This window comes from Scleropages formosus, chromosome 6, assembly GCF_900964775.1.
Source record: "Scleropages formosus chromosome 6, fSclFor1.1, whole genome shotgun sequence".
Lineage (NCBI taxonomy): Eukaryota > Metazoa > Chordata > Actinopteri > Osteoglossiformes > Osteoglossidae > Scleropages > Scleropages formosus.
In genome coordinates, this window is record NC_041811.1 from 27,290,709 (window position 1) to 27,309,915 (window position 19,207).

Here is a 19,207-nt window from a genome sequence, read left to right on the forward strand (position 1 = left end):
GGTTGGGGGGTGCGGTGGCGCAGTGGGTTGGACCACAGTCCTGCTTTCCGGTGGGTCTGGGGTTCGAGTCCCGCTTGGGGTGCCTTGCGATGGACTGGCGTCCTGTCCTGGGTGTGTCCCCTTCCCCCTCCGGCCTTACACCCTGTGTTGTCGGGTAGGCTCCGGTTCCCCGCAACCCCGTATGGGACAAGCGGTTCTGAAAATGTGTGTGTGTGTGACTTTGGGGTTAAAGGTTAAAGTAGAAACCATTCGCACCCAGCAGAGAAGGGACCAAAAACATGGTGTGAAAAAGCAGGGAAGGGTGCAAAGATGCAGAAAAGGCCGACGATTAATCTAAAACCGATCAGTCTAAAGGTAATTACACAAAGAGTGACATTAAAACATTTCGTGGGTGTAGTATAGTGAGCGTTGAGCGGGAATATTGACCGATATGAAAGCGTTCTCGGTAAAAACACACAAAGTGTCACCACCATCGTTTATAGGATAATGCGAAACAATCCTACAAGTCTTTTGAGGTTTTTATACGTTTTAAATGTTTTAAATGTCCTTTTACTTTGCCACGTCTTTTCCTCTGGGAAAAGAGGGTTCAAAAAACTGTGTGTAGGCAGCGTGTTTAAACGTGGCAGATGTTAGCCCATCACGGGCATCCTTTAATCCTATTTTGCTTCTGAAAAGACCTTTAAGAGGTAGAAGGTAAAAAGAAAATGGACTGATACAGCGACGGCTTCTCATGCTAATTACTTGCTTTTACAAGTAATTGACGCAAAACTGAATTGCAGAAGGCCTTTCAAGTTTGTCTCTGCCTGCATTCTCTGCAAACCAAAATGGTAATAATAATAAAAAAATACAAATACATCTCGAAATGTCTAACCAAAGTCTTAATATCACACAGATTTTAGTAATGTCTGTCACAGCATTTATTTAAAAAGCTTCATATGTTCCTTGAGAGCTGCAGCCCGACCGTTTTCATAATAATAATAATAATAATTTGTATTCTTGTAGCAATAATTAAAAATGACACTATAGAGCAGTATTTATAGTGTTAATTATGGGGGGGGGGGATTTACCCCAAGAAGCGAATACCCTTCTCTCTGCGTCAGCTGACGTAAAATAGACAACCTTGTATTGATTCGTTCATTTTTACTTTAATGTCAAACTCCAAAATTCTATCTTTCAAATTATCTTCAAATTTAGTTAAAAGTCCATTGGCATTTTTATGCCTAATAGTAATGTAAAGGTTGCGACCAGGTACAGGTTTAGAATTGTATTTGAAATGGATTTCACATTAAGCTAAAATGTTTCCTTAGAATTCAGGATTTTCAGATTCAGTTAAATGCGCATTTTTGTAGAGAGTAATTTATATGTATAAAGCTAAATTATAGCTGTGAATTTAATTTACTAGTTCAATTAAATATAAATAAAAGTCAATGAAAATACCAGGAAGTTGCCTGCTTCAAATAGTATGTTCAAGTCATGTATGAAGTTTCATCGGAAAGCCGTGATTAAATTTAGCAAGATTTTCTGCAGTTTCTTTTACAAATTGGAGAAAACTTTTTTGTTACGATTGCTGTTGTTCTTGATGTGCAATCTCAAGATCACACCAAAAAGATTTTTATGAAATGTTTCTTAACATGGTACCTCACAGGAATTCCCAGGTTCTCTAACAACAAAAGGCAGGACAACATAAAACAACAATTTTACAGTTTTTATGCACAGCAGGATTTCATGTGTATAATAAATATTACATTATTTATTTATATTATTGTATGTACTTTTAATGTATTTATTTTACTGTATAAATTTTAGAACTATGCTTTACTGACACATCTGGGAATTGATTGTGATAAATTATTATTATTACTATTATTATTATTATTATTATTATAAGTGCATTTTAATATTGAATCTTCTACTTTATCCCTGTAAAATAATATGTATGCCCTGCATTTACTATGTACTGTCAACTCCAAAATAAAGGTATGCTATTAATAGCCAATAAGAATATATATTATTACAAGAAATTGGTTCATTATTGCAAGATTAATGATTAATGTTTTCTCCTTCTTCTTTTTTGTACTGCTGCTACTACTACTACAGTAGTACTACTTTTATTATTATTATTATTATTATTACTATTAACCCATATGCATTCAGTGTTAGGGACACTTTTTGATCCTGTTAGCAGCCCATGTTTTTCTTCAGTGACACAGCATCTTGAAGGTAACACATTCATTAGAAAGTGCGATGAAGACAAAGAGAAGGAGAGTAGAATCAATAGCAGCGAATGTTATGAAGCAGTCGTTATCCGCGGCAATGGCAAAAACCCCCCCGGTGCAAGATTTACAGCGGGATACAGTGGTGGGATGAGGGGTCAAATGTCATGACCTAAGGGTTAGGAGCTGTTGCCTGTGTGCTGCGTGGTCACTATTTTAGTGCCCTCTGTAAACACGCAGCTTTTTGAATGATTAAAATGAGAGACCAGGAAGCCGATATTCCCTAATAATCATTATCCCTTCCGCCTACTGGCAACTGCATAATGTATGAGTGACAGAGAAATCATGTGTAAGGCAGCAGAGGGACCAGAAACAGGCCTCCTCTTCCTCTCACTTTAGTCAGTGTCCCCAAAGATGAAATGAAACAACCTAGAATGTGTATTGTAGCTCAATGTAATCCTCTTTATGTCCTTATAATACAATACTTTTACCGTTATCATTTATTGCACTATTTTTTCATAAATGTCAACATTGGAATCTTACTGCTAAATGTTTTGTAACTGTAATTTTTCTCTTTTTTAGACTTAACTGCAACTTTGAAGTCAGATAATTGTTGACACATTCATCAGTGCAGCAGACAGCTTTGCCGAAAAACAAATAGTTACTATAGATTGTTACCGTGCATTTTTTCTCGATCGGTCAGTCGTGTTACGGCTCGGAGTCGACACGCGGGATGTTGGACCCAAGTGCAGGATCTTTATTGTACTCGGGAGGGACGAGGCAGGTTTCGTGGTCGGGGACAGGCGAAGGGTCGGGTCGATCGGCGAACGCCGTTATGGCGAGGATCCGAAGACGCGGTCGAAAGGGCGAAGCGAGAGGTTGTCACCGTGGGAGACGTGGAGTCGGGCAAGGGAGCGAGGAGAAGAGGGGCGAGGATCCGGAACAGGAAGGGAATCGGGAACGGGTACGGGTGCGGATCGCAGGGAATCGCTGGAGAGCGGCGAGAGGACGTACTGTATATACGTACATCGTGCCAGTGTGAATCAAGCCCGTTACAAGAACACTAGTATTCATTTGTGCTGGACATACGCCGGGGAACAGATGCGTCCCGCTCGCGACCGGCCCTCGCGGGGGCCGAACGGCTCTTTGCCCGGCTCCTACGAAAAGGCTTGAGCCGGGTCGCAGTGCCGGACGCAGCGTTTGGTCGCCTTTTGGGAGGATTGTTGCCTTAACCTTCACCCCCGCGCAGGCCCGCATTAGGTGCTCGCAGGCCCTCCATCCCCCAGCCATTTAACCCACAATGAGGCGATATTAAAAGTGCCATTATCCTCGAGAGAGCCGAGGGGAGGCTCAGCAACACTCCGCTCCTCCTCTAACAAGCACACGCACGCAAATGTGGCAGGAGGCGAGTCATTTCTGTTTTCAGTCAAGTCACTTTTGACTTTTTATTCATAGCCGTTCATTTAAATTTTTAGAATATTCCATTTGCGTAAGTGGAAAACATTGAGCGCTCTGTTTTCTAATACATTTTTTTACTTTGAAATTTGTTAATTTCTCTCTATTGTCAGTGCGACCCTAGAAGGACAAGCGGTCTAGAAAATGGATGGATGGATGGATGGATGGATGGATGTAAATTACTTAAAATTTATTGAATACATATTGAATACCTATGCATGAAAGTAAATTGTTTCCTTCAGTAAATTGCTTTCAAGTTTAAAACTTTCAGGAGCGAGATACTTGCTGAAGTATTTTGGGCATCGGAGACATCATTAAACCTGAAACAATGCCAAATTTAGGCGATATTATTTATTATAAAAAAATACTCTGGTATGTGATGGTGTTTTAGCATTTATACGATCCCAAATGTCTGTTGAAGCTTTTTATTTTGAAGGGATCAAATACCTAACGTGGACAAAGTGTGTGATTCCACGTGTAAGTGCGCTACCGAAGGTTAATGACCAGCTCGTGCCAAAATACATGGACTTTAGCTCTCGGAAGCTGTCTGGTCTAGAATTAGTCTCCACTACAGGTACCTGTCAAAGGCACAATTGGGTTTTCCAGTCGCCGGTCATTCGAATCCTTTTTCGAGACTCTATTAGAGATTTAAAAAAGGAATTAATCGTGACATTTCTGAAGTAACCGAGTCTGTTCCAAACTTGTGGTTGAAATAATATACTTTTTTAATCAATATATTGTATTGTATGTTTTTTCAACATTCGTATCAAGGATGAAACTCGTATCATCGCCGGCTCACGTGGCGTCGACGCTGAAACTTCACGCGACCGCCCCGCATTTACTGGATGAAGGCGAGACAGTCTGTTTTTCTTTGGTCCATAATTAGGAGACTTTCAACGGGAGCTGTTTGAAGTAAAACTGGGAAGGAATTCCAGCATTGCTGTAGGAAGCACTTAACCCATAAAAAGCTTTCTGTTAAACCAAAAGGGCTGTTTTACACTGCAACACAAATGTAGCAACGTGGGGTTAAGCGCCTCCGAATTAAAGTATATTCTGCCATTTTGCTCGGACTCATAATTTTGTGAATCTCAGCGATTGTGTGATGACCCCTCCACCCAACCCCAGCAATATTCCGTTGTCTTGCCTCACCTCCAAGAAGCATTTGCACGGCACGTGATTAGTTTTTCTGACATTCGGGAAAACTCCAAATGTCAACTAGCTATTTAAAAGTTTGTTGAATGATGATAATTGCACGTGTATTTATCGCTGTCGTCATTAATAAATAACTGCATTTAAAGTGAGCCGGACTTTCGATGCTCGCCGTGTTCCGTATCTCCTGCAGTAGGAGACCTGAGCGCAAAGAGAACGCACAGCATGCACCTTGGTTTAGTTACTGTTCCAGTAAATTATTTATCAAGTAATCAAATGAATTGCTACCATTGTTGACCACCCTGCAGGAAATAATGTAAATCATGCTGCCTAATTGTAGCTTTGCGACACCAGGCCGCTAATGGAAGTCTGGAGCCAGAGTTTTGTGAGCCGCGGCCCCCCGGCCCGACTCTCCTCGGGGCGCAGCTTTAGAGTGCAACCGCTGCATTCGCATTACTGCTTCCTCTTCGGGCGACTCTCTCATTATGGCCCCTGCACGCGCCCGTAAAGCGAGCATCTGCATTTTAAAGCGCCAGCCTCTCGGAGCTACCGAAGTGTCATAATGTCTCCCATGTGACTGCTGGATAATGGCCGGGTAGAAAAGGAACACCTCAGCAAATGCTGATTGTTGTGTGCGTGTGTGTGTGTGTGTGTGTGTGTGTGTGTGTGCGTCCGTCCATCCTCAACACATTTTTTCCATCCCGGAAGTACTAGGTGGTGGGCGGTGGGGGACATAGCAGTTGCGCGAGGCTCGTGTGACGCCTGTTACCAGCAGTGCGGGACATGCGGTGTCGCCGTGGTCATCGATTGTGCGTCTGAGGGGAAGCCAGGGGTATCCTGTTCCTCTCCCGAGGAAGTCTTCCAATCAAGGCCACGATGGACGCAGCGCCGCTAGGGCCGTTTTGCGTAGCTCTGGTCTCACGGTCTAAGAAATGCAGCACCAACAAAGCACTTTTGAGGAGCCTTCACGTCTGCAGAGGGAAGACAACGTTCGTTTGATTTCTCAGCAACGCTGTTCCTGTGGTCATAACAAAAGAAGGAGAATAGAAATAACACTAATGATCATCGCTGCACTCGTGGTCCAAGTCAAATCTCGTAATTTGTCACGTATGATTTATATTTCGGTCTGTGTTTCGTATCGCACTCCTTTCTACACGACACAAAGAGCAAATAGTTATCAGCGACGTGAGATTTTTCTGCAGGGTGTGGTGATGGTTCAGGTCAAAAGAGAGAAATGTGCTTTGTAAGACAAAACCAGGCATTTCTTGTACTTGCTGGAGTCACATGGAACTCCCATAACCCCTCTGTGCTGAGTTATTCATAAAGTTATCATCTGAATAATAAATCAAATCATACAGAGTCATTTGTAAAAGAGATGGCCTTTCTATGCATTTCATCATTTCGAGTTTCACCTAAGACTTTCCTTTGCTCTTTAAAACTTTTCTGCTGCGTCATTATTAGTACAGATGATAAAGAGTTTCCAGATTTCGAGATACGCTTACAAGCCGGTATGGATATCTGGTGGGTATCTGACACCTGACCTACAGAAGAAACCGGCGTGCGGTGAACGTGGCGGTGGATTCTGCCGGCCTCATCATTTAAAATATCCATTATAAACATTTATCATTTACCGTTTATAATTAATAGGGTTTCATTTGTTCATGTTAATACTGAAGAGCAGTTATAATGTACAATGGTTACGTCGCTACATGTCGTGAGAAAAAAAATGAAATAATGTTGTGAATGTACTGTATTTTACCACTTCTGGTGCTTCCCCATAGCTGACATTACTGGATGGTGTGGTTCTGTAATAAGAAAATAACTTGCGGTGCATCAAACTGTCCGCTGTGTTACTATGAGAGTTTTTGCTGACAAAGCAAAGCAGCGTGAAATTCGGAGCCTGGTCATTTGTTCCTGTCACACACGGGGGAGAAGAAGGCAATGTGGAGAAACAGGATGGTTTTTAACCCTTTTCATGCTCCTGGCTCTGTAATCACTGTTACGTGTCTTTCCTCCTGCGGTGGGATTTTGCCTGCTCTTGAAGATGCACGAAACTAAGGTATCGAGCCCTGTAAAATCCATCACCTTTTAGTCAAGGAAGACTAAGAACCGGTTGGGATGTCATATCTGTTTAAAAGGATGAGCTACTTGGCCTTTGCCTTGTACGCCATGTTGTCCCTATCATACGTGGCCAGGGTTAGGGCTCACTCACCCAATGCTAGAGCACCCTACAGCTATATCCACCTAAAAAAGTTAATTAGAATAAAAGTAGATTTGTTTCCTACTGAAGGATTTCAAGTCTGCGCCGAGACGTCGGAAGCGGACCATCCCGTGGATAAAGTCTCTATGAGGGTAGTTCCCCCCACCCCTCGAGCCTTTATACGGACAAAGGAGGCTGATAGTTTAAATGGCGACACCTTCTTAGACCTTCTTAACACCTCCACGTGCAGGACCTTTATAAACGTGTATTTCAGTAGCTGCCTGGTGACGTTTTCTGCGAAGGGACTGCATGTACATGTACATTTACATTTACGTTTACTCATTTAGCTGATGCTTTTCTCCAAGGCCACTTGCGGTATTAAGGTTACAGTTCTTTACCCATTTATACAGCTGGGTAATTTTTTAAAAATTATTTTAAGTTATCTGAAGTCTAAGTTAAACTCTAAGTTTAAAACTTTATTTAAAGTTTTTTTCCCAAATGTGTGATCTTCATTAATCACTAAATTTTGTAAAATCATCCACTTTTTTACTTCTGCACTGCCTGTTTTCCGAACCAGCTGTTCAGAATCGAACACCAGCCAGAGACTGGGCTGCTTTGAAGCCTGTCTATAATACGGCGTTGGCTCTTAATATGAAGAGAATTTATTGAGTCGGACTCGTTCCGACGACAGCGTTAGGGGAGGAACTGAAGGCCTTGCGGTAAAGCAGTGTACGGCGTGATTTTTTTTCCTCGTTTATTTTAAGATGAAAACAGACACGCCGAACAAAGGCACGGAAGACTGCCGTTGAATCATACACTGTATGTTAAAGAGGAAATGTATGAAAACACACCACCGGGAGTCCGATATTGATTGTTATTCACGCAGAGGCAGAAACGAGGACCGCGTTCGGCCGCGGAAAATCTCCGAAAACCTCTCCGTATGAGCCAAACACCTTCCGCTGTGACAGAACCGTCCAGCCCTGCGCCGTAACCGTTTTCTTTATCGAAGTTTTGTACGTTTCCTCCGAAGGACGGTGCAGGAGGGATTTCATCTGTCTTGCAGTGTTTTAATAGCCTCGCTTCTCTGCTGTAGAGGATTTTCAACGAGCTTACCCCGCTAAAATACAATAAGCACAGGTTTTTTTCCGATTCAATTCTCAAAACCCCGTCTTAACATCTTTTAGTAAGCTTAAGCTCATTCTAAGCTTTTATTCTGGGGAAACAGAATTTATAATTAAAAAGTAAGCACTGGCGATTAGTTCTTGGCGGCGCTGGGCTCCGAGCCTCCGTCCCAAACCCCCGGCCGGCTCTCCCCGTCTGTGTGAGAACCCCAGCGAATCGAAGCCCCCCGCCCGCGATGGGCTCCCAATGCAAGGTGCGCCTCTCCAGCGGGTCCCAGCGTTAAGGCTCGCTGGAGGGAAGCCGGGTCCCGGGCGGGCGCTCTGGCTCTCGGCGTCGATACGTCGCCGGCAGTTCGCCGCTGAGCGCTCCGGGCTTGCTGAAGGAGGAGGCCTCGGTCGCCCCGGCGCGGGAGAGACGGAGCGTCGAACCCGAACCCGTCTCGGAAGACATTAATCCGCCGCCCGGTCCGTAGGAGATGAGACGAGTTCGCGCAGGAGGCCGTCTAAAAATTTTCTCCTCAAGAGAACAAAAAGGTGTGGTTCCTATTTCTCGTGTTGGCAATTTTAATGTTTGTCAAAGATTTCCAGAAATACTCGCTGCCAGCAAGCCTATTCCAGGCAGCATGCATTATTGATGCCGTTGGCTAAGAATACACCCAACTGGGCTGGACAGCGGGACAGGAGTGCTGCTCACGAGCCGGCGCTACGGGAGGCTGCGCAGGTTCGCGTTGCTGAGGCCGGAGCTCCGAGACGCTCGAGGCTCTCGGCGTAGTCGTCGGATTCGGTTCGGCCGCGCGGCAGAGTGTCGCGGCGGGCGGGTCCCCGGAACGCCGCTCGCGTCCGCTACCGGTGCGTACCGGCCTGCCGGACACGTGTCCCGGCAGAATCGCTCACAGCGGCCACCCATCCATAATAAATGAGTCACGATGAGAATTTTACAAGAAGAGTGCTGCTCGGATGCTGATGAATCCATGCGAACGCTTTCGGTACGATTCCGCATTAGGTCGTCTCACTTGTTTACATACGGTTCCTGAAACTGAGTCTCGTTTCTCAAAACTATTAGCAGAAGCCCAAATCAAGCACCATTTTACCAAAATTTAAAGGACCATTGTGAGATTCTCTCTCTCTGCATGCGGGAAAAATGACGTTTACAGTCATATATCACTCGTACTGTACCTTCATATGGAAAATGAACTGGTTCAATGAGCCATTTGCACTCTGCTAAAATAATGTTTATGTAAACACAAGGGATAATGTAATTATACTCATATCATGAAACATTAACTTTATGCATCAAAATGTTGTGGATTTCTTGGCTGTAGGACACCTAACTTCAGTTTTCAAAAATCCTGCTGTGCTGGGAGCTGACAACGTAAAGAGACGACAAAAAAAAAACGAAAAAAAATGACCCGAGAGAATCTCATCTTATCTCTAAAAACCACTCTGGCTGGCCAAGCGATGGGAGCAAGTTGAATTCACGACGTCCACATGAGATAATTGCAGAAATATCCCACGGACTGTAATAAGGGCACAGGGTCACCAGGGTTGGGGTTCTTCGGTTTCCATCACCGTGTTGAGAAAAACGAAGAAAAATCCTCTCTTTGGCGGAGAAAAGGGGAATATGGAGGAAGACGTGTCCATGGAAAGCTTTGGCTCTTATCAAATTTCCGTTCTGGTCGCGAGGCCCCCAGTGAAAGCTCGTGTCTCCCTAAAGGACGGCGTATGCGGGCGCTCTGCAGCTGCAACACATTCGGCGGAAGCACAGGGCAGCGCTGCAGAATTGCATTCACACTGTTACACACTACATGGTTCTACCGTGTTTTTACTGCATGAGCTAATTTGAAATACTCGCTGACTCGTTGACTCGCTCACCATCCAAACCTGGAAGTCCAAGTGAGGGTCGCGGCAGCACGGAGCCCGTGTCGCAGTCATAGGGTCTTACGTCTAGCAGGGTACGCCCTTGATTGGCTGCCAGCATAAAATATGTTTTTGGTTTTTATTCATAAATCGTGCGTGTCTTCTGTAATTTAAGTGCACACTAGGATCTGAGGAGTGTACGGTTTGGGGTACAAAAAGGAAATGATACATGGGGAAAGCAAAATATAATATATTTTTATAATAATCTTTAAAAGGGTTGTGATTAATTTGTGTAAAGCGTGCTGAAATTCTCTTTAATCGCTCTGAAGTCTGTGTCAAGGCAGAAAAATATGCTTATAGTTTGGAAAAAGGTGTCCCTCTTTCCCCACAGAAATGAACAATTTGTCTCATCTGCTCTTAGTACTCGTTCATAGTACCGGTTCATTCTACCAGTTTATAGCACTAATTTATAGTATCAGTTCATCGCATCAGATTATAGTACATTTACATTACATTTATTTATTTAGCAGACGCTTTTCTCCAAAGCGACTTCCAATGAACTCTACGTAGGGTTATCTGTACATAGTAGTTATACCAGTTCATGCAACCAGTTCCTAGTACCAGTTTATAGCATTAATTCATAGTATCAGATTATAGCACCAGTTTATAGTACCAGTTCGTTCAACCAGTTCATAGTACTAGTTCCACTGCATAAATACTTGTGAAAAACTCATTTGTGACAAATAGCTGTACAACTCACTTGGGAGAGCAGTGTGTAGGTTTTGTTTTCTTCCTGACAGAAGTGGACTAGTGTTAACACCAGAGGCGGTTGAGACATTGGAGGAGGGAGGGTGGGGGCGGGGAGGCATCGCTTGGCTGGTCCCATTGGGTCGATGGCAGAATCCTGTCCTGCTTGCACGCAGGAGAAAACGCGGGACCGCGTCCTTTCTCAGGCTCTTAAGGCTCCCTCTTCTCTACAAGTGGCTCCGCATCCACTCCTCAACGCAGCTACACTTCACACTCGGGGTGTGTGTCCTCCGGAGCTCGGCGTGCTCTCCCTTCAGTCTCAAGTGCTCCTCTTGGTACATTAAGTCAACAACTTCCAGGACTCAATTCCTCACTTAAAAGGATCTTCTCCTGTGCCTTCTATTCAGGTTGCATCTGATTGCGCCGGAATATCATAAACCCACTGAGAAAATTGAGTCTATTACACCCAAATGAACCAAAACATTCGTCCCTGTGCTCCGCAGGTCTCATTCTCCACTGTATCCTATAGATGGCATTAAAGAATTAGTTTATAAATCAAGACAATCTTCTCACTTTTATTTTTTATCAGTATCACGGGGATATCATTTCGGCTCTTTGAGCCTGAACAGGGAGAGCCGAGTCGTCCGTCCGGCCGCACAATGCGGACGCTTCACTCGTGGGCTAAAGAGCAATCTGAGTGATCTGGTGAAAACAGGGTCCTCTCCACTGAGTTCCACCTCCATGAGACGTATATTAGATGAGCCTGTAAGAGGGACTCTGGCACTGGGCACAACTATAATGGGACATTGTTGTTTTGTCCCAGTTCCAGATGGTGATCATCTTCTGGTGCCGGACTGAAGGTTGCATGGGTCCGGCAGCCTTCCCCAAATGTGTGTGTGCATGACGAGAATTTATTCTCCGCAGTTTTCATGAAGTCATTTCTTCTAATATGTCCTGATGTCATTCGTCCCATTTCTTAAGTGTTATTCATAGGCTTGATGACATCTATCATTTATTTTAAGTTATTCAGAGGACATTGGGTCATAGAGGAGGGGTACTATAGCAGGCAAAAACTGAAATAGGGTATTGGGAAATGTCTTTTTTTATCATCGAAAGGACAGGAGCGGTCTTGCACTGAATGAGATCACAGCTGTGTTCTTATTAAACTCCATGGTATCTGTGAAAAGATATTGTGAGATGAACTGACCGAAGCAGAGCTTCAAGTCGAAGTTAGACTGACGATAAGAGAGCTGCGCAAAGACCTCGCTGTTGCGTCAGTCTGGGTGTTCAAGAGCTTCTGTAGCATGCGCTGATTTAATTATTGCTATGCTTTTTCCTTCTTTCAGTTAACACTAGTTTTACTTAACGCAGAGTATTGATTGTCTAAATAAGGCTGGTACTTGTTCTTTATTCCTTCTTAGAATGGATGGCAGCTGTGCAGGGGGACTTACCTGGACCAGGATGGGGGATGGTTGTTCCTGCTCTATGATCTCTTGGGAGGAACAAGGTGTCTGAGATTAGCAGGAGGATCTCCTTGTTTACCAGGGTACGGAGAATTGCATGGGAGATGAGAAGAGTGGGTTTGAAGTGGAAAGAGATCAATTCACAGGCTCTCTCCTGACACTTGAGGTTAAGGCCCCGGGCTTCACAGCTCTTGGTATATTTTGCAGTGAGTTTTACTTACATTTATATTTTATTCATTTGGCACAGGCTAAATGAAATTGAGAGTTTAACAAAATCTTTGTACCCAACCCAAACCACATGTGAACCAGAGCCATGGTCCAAGGTCTTTCTGAGGTGATCTAGAAGAATATTCATGGCACTGTTCTAAAAATCAGCTTTTGGGCCATGGCACTGGCACTCCGTTGTAAACCACACAGGGCATCTGGTTTCATTACATGACCCTCAGTGGAACAATGATGTATTTTCTCAGTCAGAAGTCATTCAGCACCTTTTGTTGCCTACTAGAGACCTGTTTCTTTGGAATATGTCTGAGTTTACTGACTTATTTGTGCTGAGCTCATATCATATTCTATCACACACACACTTTCTGAACTGCTTGTCCCATACAGGGTTGCAGGGAACCAGAGCCTAACCTGGCAACTCAGGGCGTAAGGCTGGAGGGGGAGGGGACACACCCAGGACGGGACGTCAGTCCGTCTCAAGGCACCCCCAGCAGGACTCGAACCCCAGACCCACCGAAGAACAGGACCTGGTCCAACTCACTACGCCACACATCCCCTCATATTGTATCACAAGGATTAATTCTACCATTCCTGTTTGCAGAGAGTTTATATTATGAGTAATTTTTTAAACATCTTTTTGGCTCCTACATGATTAAAATAACTGAACGAATAACTGAACGAATGTTACAATGAAAGTTGTGAAACAAGGCTCAGGTTACTACAGTATGGTAGCACCATAGATGGTTAGGACACATTTTTCTGGCTTTATAGACCAAAACTGCAGTAACCTGCGTTCCCATTGTGATGTGCGATGTACCAGGACATACGTGCACTTGTGAGATAAGTGCGCTCTGTCATTATGCATATAACACAACATGTGATGTCAAGGGCCCCTTATTGGAGCGACTTCAACAGGCAGATCAGAGCCCTTCGGTGGTGCCCCCAATTAATGAGTGGGAAACAAGTGCATGAAGCAGTCAGTGAAGCACCACTTGATGATGGTAATTAATAGTGCATTGATTTGCTGAGATTCGCTGGGATTGGCAGGGGGCCGGGTCTCTGGGCCACGGGGGGCTGGGGATGGAGAGGCCCACTGACGCAGGTAGTGCGGTACAGGAGCAGCTGGTGGGAACCGGGCAGATGGGCCGGATCTGACTTTAAGCACCTACCAGCAGTCTTCTCCCAAGGCAATCGGGAGCCCGAATGAGGCTTTAATGAATCGTGTGTCTGAACCTCCCAGATTCTCCAGCCTGAAAACATTCGAAGCTGCACAGGTTACCTGGGGATTTACTTCGTACATCTTACTACTCATATGCTGGATAGTACCTGCACTACTTTTTAACTAATTTTTTAATCGTGTCACTATAATGTAAAAAGTAGAATGGAAGAGTGTTGATGCAAATCTGCTACATTCATTTTTTGCTTAGATATATATGGTAAATCAACTTAAATACGCAAATATAATGTCTATACATACACGGCACTCTACGAGCCAGGTGCCAAGCGGTACAGGGATATGCGATGAAGCGCCGTTCTCTCAGTTCATTAATTCAAATAGGGCGATCGCCTAAAAAACAGGCAGCGGAGAAGATCGTATAATTGACCGCACAAAAGAGCCTTGAACTGAGCCTGAAAAGATTCGGAGGGTTGAGCTGGCGCGCACAATGAGTCCGAAAGGACCGACGTCCCGAGCAAACACGCACAAAAGCCACGTTCGGGGTCTGTAAGGCAGGGTCAGAAAGGGGTCACCAAGTGGGAAGGCAGTCAGTAACGCTGAGCCGCGGTTCAAACTGCGCTGGCTCCATGTTAGCCGTGCTTCATCTTTTATGCAGAGCCACTCCCCTCCGCTCCCCTCCGCTCCCCTCCACCCCGCGCTGCTCTCCTCCTTGGTGGTGCGGCAGACAAGGCTCTCAGACAGGAGTAAGTGTCCCCTTCCTCCTTGGCCTTTCTTCCTGCCTCGTGAGCCATTTGGACCAGGCCTACCTTTTAATGTTGCATGGATAATTTGCACGTTGGGACGAGTGAGAATTAATTGTGAGCCAGTCTGCGACGCTTGCCAGAGGAACCTCCATTAGTGCTAATGGATAGGCAGACCTGACGTCTCCAGCGTTTTCGCTAATGGAGAGACTGCTGACAGCAAAGGTGGCTTCCTTTAGTATGGGGGATGTGTGGCGGCAGTTGGTGCGTCTGCGTGTGTCCGCGGACGGCCGCCTTGGCTGCGGGGGGACGGAAACAAATGTGTCTCTGAGCGCGATGGGAGGGGTTTGAACGCGAGAAGGGTGCGCGAGGGATGCACGTGCAACATAAATGTTTACTGCCTGACTGCAGACACATATTTCCCATCTGAGGAAAAGCTGCTTTTAAATGTATTTTGTGTCGAATGAGCGGAGGTTGCGTGAACACCGATTGATCAAATCTCGAGAGCTTTCGGACAATTTCTCACGCAGAAATACTGACGTGCGGAAAATGAACTCGTACTTTAATTCTTATGAGTCATGTGAGAATTAATCACACACACACATTTTCTGAACCGCTTGTCCCATACGGGGTCGCGGGGAACCGGAGCCTACCCGGCAACACAGGGCGTAAGGCCAGAGGGGGAAGGGGACACACCCAGGACGAGACGGGACACCAGTCCATCACAAGGCACCCCAAGCGGGACTCGAACCCCAGACCCACCGGAAAGCAGGACTGCGGTCCAACCCACTGCGCCGCTGCACCCCCGGTGAGAATTAATCATTTAACCGTAATTCTCTATAAATGTATATGTGTGCTCGGTCAAGTTAATTACCAATAATTACTGATTTTAATTCAGTGGGTGAAAATGGACCGTCTCAAAAGGAGAATTGAAAGTGCAGGCGTTGAATTTCCTTTGCATTACAAAAATATTTAAAACGCCGGCAGTGCTCTTTTCAGTTTTATAAGAGCAACATGCCAGAAACCAAAATGTCAACACAAAGCATCCCATCTTAAAAGTGGACAGCGCTAAAATTTGTGCCGTCATCAGAGCCACTTTCAGCATCTTTTCGACCTCATGTCTCCCTCTGTTCGTTAAAACTCATTCATCTCAAGTGTGTGTGATACGAGTGTGGCACAAGTACGCAGCAGCCCTCGCGGAAGCGGTGATGCGCTCATCGTGTCAGCTGATGGCCACCGAACCACTTTGTGCCGCTTTGCGCCGGGCGGGAGACGCGTGTCTCTTAATATCTCGGTGTGCGGAGCCTTTCATTCTCTTCTTACATTTACATTTCATTTTCTTTCCCTTTTAAATAGATCTGCCTATATTACAAGGTGTAGGAACAGGTACCCATTGGAATTTGCAAAATATAAGTAAATATATATATAGTAGGGGGTGCGGTGGCGCAGTGGGTTGGACCGCAGTCCTGCTCTCCGGTGGGTCTGGGGTTCAAGTCCCGCTTGGGGTGCCTTGCGACGGACTGGCGTCCCGTCCTGGGTGTGTCTCCTCCCCCTCCGGCCTTACGCCCTGTGTTACCGGGTAGGCTCCGGTTTCCCCGTGACCCTGTATGGGACAAGCGGTTCTGAAAATGTGTGTGTGTGTGTGTATATATATAGTACATATATCTGTATTTTTTGCAAATCGACTCTATATGGTCGAAAACAAAGAAATGGTTACTTAATTTGACACGGTTACATGAAGTAAAAAGTTCTGAAGGTGTTACTGACAGAGAAGGGTAGCATTTTGTACTCTTGCAAACCAGGATTGTGCCAGGACTATATGATGTAACCGAGCAAGAAGAGGAGAGTCCTCACCATATTACAGCCCCGTCCCACAGGTCCGTTCAGCCACACTATTTACTCCTGGACTGTGACGTGCGACATGTGACACGCGTGGCATAATCGTACCTTCTTGTGATTGTTTCTGATGGATTCACACCCAGGATAAGGCATCCCGAGACACAGAAACCCAGAGAAGGAGCCCGATTTCAGGCAGTTCCGCCACTGTTGTAGGTGACGTGAGGGCGACGGGAGCATAATGTAAAACGATAATTAACGACGGCAGGCCGAGCGGTTAGCTGACTTCACCTTGAATTGCAGAGGTTCAGAGCTATAACTTTTCCTCTGCCGAAGCGCTTTTATTTTCTCACGCTCGGAAACATTTTCACGCCGGGACAATTGCATGCTTCGGTCTTTCCGAAGGGAAAACGATATTTAGAAATGTCAGGGACCCTATTGAGGATCAAGTGCTTCTTGTCATTTTAAATCATTTCGGAGCGCCCTCGTTCTATTGGAGGGCAAAAGGTGAGGTGGTTGGGGGGGGGGTGGGGACATGAGGAATGGGGGAGTTTGCATTCCCAGGCCGTCTTCCCGCCCCGGGTGCCGGCCGGTTTGGTTCAGACGCCCTTCGGCGTAGGGTAGCTGCTAAAAGTCACATCTCATTTCTGCGGCTCGCTGACCACGCGGAGGGGTGACCTTGGGCTTCCTCGCACCCGCGTACGCAGGCACACGCACGCACACCCCGGGGCAGGCCCTCTTCGCGGACATACTCGTAACACGTGACTTTTTTGCAGCCGCCTCGGTGGGAAGAGAAGCACTTTCCTCTACTCGGCCCATTCCGATGTCAAGCGTTGCGCTCTTTGGTACCCAGTAGAAAATCTCCGATAAGCAGCAGGCGAATATTTCACTGCTCTTCTGAAAAACGAGAGGCCGGTGGCGTAACGGAGCGGTGCGTATGGTAGCTGTGGCTCCGCATCGCGGTGCGGAAGAAGGCGAACCCAAGAGAGGAAGGCCGAGACGGGAGAGGGAGGGAAGGAGGGAGGGAGGGAGGGAGGGAGGGAGGCGCACCATGTCGGCTCGCCTCTAATGGAGGTTATATCGCACTTTACTTTGATGCTGATGATAATTAAGTACTTCTTTTTTTCTTCTCCCTCTCTCTCTCTCTGTCTCCCTCCTCACCCCCCTCCCTTTGTCTTTTTTTTTCAAGGGGGGGGTGAAGGGTTGGACTCCTAAGTGTCTATCAGTCAGATGGCACTCTGGAGAGTCTTTTGTTCTGAATGGGCAAAAAATTGTACCCGCAAAAAAGAGATTCCCTGCCCGATCAATTCCCTCTAACAACTCTATTGATTAGCTGCAGTAACATTTTTCATTTATTAATTATGAAGAAGATGTTCTTGGGATTTGTCAGACTCTCTCTCTCGCTCTCTCTTTGTCTTTCTGGCCTTTCCTCCTTCTCCCGGTACTTAATGAGAGCTATGGGTGCTAAGGACAAGCAACAGAGTTTGACTGCTGACGCAGATTGATGCTCATTTCCAGCATGGCGGGGAATTTGCAGCCAAATTGACGATATTCACTTTTTGATGGTAATGTGTCCACCGGCGATCAAGTTAAGTGTTTGTAATATCAACTGCCACCTTAAATTGTCTGCATTTCAGGGCGCACCATTACTGGCCCATGAAGTTGCTCCGGTGGAGAAATTCACAATATCCAACTTTGTCTGTCTGGCAGCTTATTGGTTATATGTCACAGGAATGAGGGTTTATGAGAGAGCATTTGCGTGGGAGTTATTCTCTACCATTCTCACAAAGATCATTTAAAAAAGATTTTACAGAAATTACAGAAAAAAACTGTCGCACTGTTAACAACCTGAATCCAACCTTTAGGGAAAGAGGATGTATTTTTTTTTCAGAACACTACCAATATATTGGTATAGGTGTGCTATTCGTAGCCTTCCAGACTGCTTTTCATATTAATAAAGATTAGTATCTTGGTTACACTTTAAACCCATGTTTAGGGAGACACCCAACTCCAGAGAATCTTCCTTTCAAATTCACATTTATTCATTTATCTGACAATTTTCTCCAAAGCAGCTTACGATGTTAAGCTACCTGCAATCATTTACCCATTTTTAAAGCTAGGTAAGTTTACTGAAGCAATTTAGAATAAGTATCTAGCTCACAGGTACTACAGCTGGAGGTGGGATTTGAACATGCAACCTTCATGTCCGAAGGCCACAGCTCTTACCATAATACTAGGAGCTGCCCAAATGAAGGGGGTGAGGTGGTATGGTGGGTTTGGCCGGGTCCTGCTGTCTGGGGTTCGGGTCCTGCTTGAGGTGCCTTGTGATGGACTGGTGTCCCCTCCTGGGTGTGTTCCCTCCAGCCTTATGCCCTATGTTGCCGGGTTAGGCTCTGGTTTGCCACAACCCCACTTGGGATAAGTGGCTTCAGTCAGTGTGTGTATGCCCAAATGAAGTTTTCAGTTATTTACAGCGAAATGTAGTCTTGACAACCAAAATTATCAGTTATTATAAGGCTGGTTACGAATCACAGTTGCATACCCTTATCACCTAAATTATTGTTAGCTTAAATATGCCTATACTGTACAGCCAAGCTTGCATATTGAGGCTATAAAACCTCTGCTATCATGTAGTGCGAGTGCTCTGCTGTTATAACATACTCCTGATTATTTCTTTGAAAATACTGAGTGAAAAGATAAATATAAATACATGTAAAGCGGTTTGTTTTATTAACCTTTGTCAAATTTCAGGCTCCACTTTTTTTCCTTTTTTTGCAAAAAACATAGCCATCTCTGCATTTGGGACTGCTGTATGTTTAGCACAGTGCACTTTTCTTAAATGTGCTATCCCCAAGACATGAATTAGACCCGCTTTCTCTGAAATGTTTTGTTGTAACCCTTGCAGCGTGACACAAATTTCACCGTCAGAGGATCACTTGTTCCGCACGAAGCAAGTTTTTTCCCACTTTGTTCATCCCTAGAGAGAAAATATATACATTGTGTGAAAATCTGCTTGCATGATTTCCC